Source organism: Notothenia rossii, assembly GCF_949606895.1.
Source record: "Notothenia rossii genome assembly, chromosome: 6".
NCBI lineage: Eukaryota > Metazoa > Chordata > Actinopteri > Perciformes > Nototheniidae > Notothenia > Notothenia rossii.
In genome coordinates this window covers 71467658-71470428 of record NC_136909.1, presented here as the reverse complement: position 1 = coordinate 71470428, position 2771 = coordinate 71467658, and the positions used below count along the sequence as shown (strand labels likewise).

At 36.0% G+C, this 2771-nt stretch overlaps 1 long non-coding RNA gene across 1 annotated transcript; it reads left to right on the top strand.

Moving 5' to 3' along the window:
- The first annotated feature begins 306 nt into the window (after nucleotides 1-306).
- LOC307043536 lies at nucleotides 307-2125 on the top strand. The gene is made up of 2 exons (XR_013809403.1): nucleotides 307-370; nucleotides 923-2125. It is a non-coding gene; the product is annotated as an uncharacterized lncRNA (long non-coding RNA).
- The last annotated feature ends 646 nt before the right edge of the window (nucleotides 2126-2771 follow it).

Here is a 2771-nt window from a genome sequence, read left to right as displayed (position 1 = left end):
AGAACAATCGAAAAACAAATGGCACTACACTCTTAGACTTGGTTGTAGTTTTTGCAGCAAAGTACTGTAAAACTCAACAGTACAATGCTATATTTCTTTATTACAGTAAAGTACTTTAGTTTGTATTCCATTCTGGGTAGTTTTGATGAAGCGGGAATATTTTACATTGTTACTGTGACCTATTGTAAACTGAATGTAACTTGGATATAATCTGCCATGGCAATTATACAGCATTGTAGTAAATTACTGAGTTAGCCCCGCCTCCCCTGCACACACAACACAGACAACACAGTGAACACACCCACAGCAGCTTCCTTAAGAAGGGGAAAACAATGGCAGACAAGTGTGGACTTGGAGTTGTGTATATTCTGTAAGTTTGTTTTACTTTTACATGTTTTTCATCCAGAAATGTATAAACCGTTTTTAGAACTGTATGCTCTAGTGAACTATTGGAGATACATAGACACTAGCAAAGTCGTTTTTTGTGTGGTGAGAAAGCACCAACCTCTATGAGTGAATGAATTGTGAATGTATTGTTTGATATGAAATATTCACGATGCATTTTCGGGGTCGTTAATTGCTCGCGCTGCTAGTGTTAAACTAATTTAAACATGAATTAAATTACCGGGGTGATTTGTGTTCAGATAGATTAGATATTGTAACTCTTAGTAAGTTTGCTTTAAAGCAAGTAAAGCCAGTGGCGTTGGAAGCAGGATTCATTGTATTTGTAATATAGAGTACCAGGAGGCTGCTGCTTGAACACTGGAGCTTGTTCAGAGGCAAGTGAATGCCTTTACATATTACACTTATGTATTATAATTAAAGTTAAAAGTAATATGAGGACTGATGTGAGTACATTGTATTTTTTTTGTATTGTGTTCTTTATAAGAGTATTTCTTAATTGGTATGATATTGGTAACAGGTTTCTGGTCAGGATCAACCCAGAGGATGGGACCAAATGCTCTGCCAGAGAGGGAGTGAGCAAGAAGACCAAGAAGGTGCATGGTGCAGAGGAAGGTGACGGCCATCAATCCTCAGGTCAACAGTTTCATTCGTTCCTTGTTGGAGTTCGAATGGAAGACGTCAAACTGAGGGCTGCACATACAGAATGCATGCCCCCCCTCTCCCGCCCCCCCCGTACTTAGTAGTCACTAACATAGGAAACATGGCCAAATTTACTCCATTTATACTCGTTGTCAGAGTACCCAGAGTAACGTTTCGTCTCTGTCTGCCTGTGTCCCTTTTTATGTTCTTATGGAGATCTCTATATGTCTACCCATGTCCCCTTTATGCCCATATAATGGTGTCAGAGCTGTCATGCCAAAGCTTTGAGAAGCTATTACTGTTGTTATTGTTGTTATTGTAGAAAATGCTTTGTTAAGAGAATCCCCCTCGTCTTTGACAATAATTCTGTCAATCCTCTCGGTTCTGGTAAAAAGTAGCATAAAATATTGGCAGTGTACTTGACTCTTGGTGAAATATTGCCCCATAATCGCTCATGTGTTTATCCAATGCAGTTGGTATACTACTTTGTAGGGAAGCAAGAGAAAATCTTCTCTCCCCTTCTAGCTGATTTGAAGGATATAGAAGAGTTGGGATTTGCAACTGAGGATGGTACCAGTCTGAAAGGAGCATTGATAGCCATATCAGGGGACAATCTTGGTTCACATTGTAATTGAGGATTCACTGAGAATTTTAGCAGAATCAACTACTTCTGCCGTTACTGCTTGATAGACAGGGACATGTTTAAAAAACAACCTGAAAAGAGTGTTGAGCAAGTCAGTGATAAGCAACCTCTAGCTATAACTGTTGTTATTGTTGTTATTGTATTGTTGAATACAAGTTTTGAGAAATAATTTTAATGTAACAAAAAAATGCTGCTGCATTGTTTTGAAGATGTTTACTGAAATATATTTTATGTAAAAAGTTGCACTGAAGATTGCTGTTCTGTGTACTCCCTGGGCATTAAGAACAATGTTAATTCATTTTATTTTTTATATTTTTGATGCAATCCTCCTGTTCTAAATGCTAAATGTTCAAGAACATATATTAACTGTGACTGTGTTGAAAACAGTGTTAACTATTTTAATGTGAGTTTGGAATAAAATAAATTCTTTATAAAGAACATTTTGATTTGAATTCAATGTTATTCTGAAGTGCAGTAGTTAAAAATAATCAATACAGTAGTATAGTAATATTGCAGTACAATATAATAAAATACAGTAATGGGCAACATTACAACAAAAATTAAAATTACAGTAAAATACTGTTTTGTAGTACTACAGTAGAAATGGGCTACATTACAACAAAAATTAAAATTACAGTAAAATACTGTTTTGTAGTACTACAGTAGAAATGGGCTACATTACAACAAAAAATAAAATTACAGTAAAATACTGTTTTGTAGTAATACAGTAGTGTCCTATATGCTGTAAAATGGATTACAGTAGTTTATTGTAATTAGGAAATACAGTACATTACTGGCCACTGAGCTGCCAGTAATGTACTGTAAATATACAACGCAAAGGCTTAGTGTATAATTCTGGCAATGCAGATACAAATTGCATCAACTTGTCATCTAATGTCCTAACATTTACATATTATCACGTTTTTTAAATAGTAATGAATCATAGTTGTATTGGAAAACATGAATTGCGATGAAAAAATGTGGGCTTTGCTGTTTGACAGATTACTCCTGGCCGAGTTGATAGAGTAGGGAGGGCGCTGGAAACAAGGACACTGCCATCTTTCCCTCTTCACCTCTGGGATTT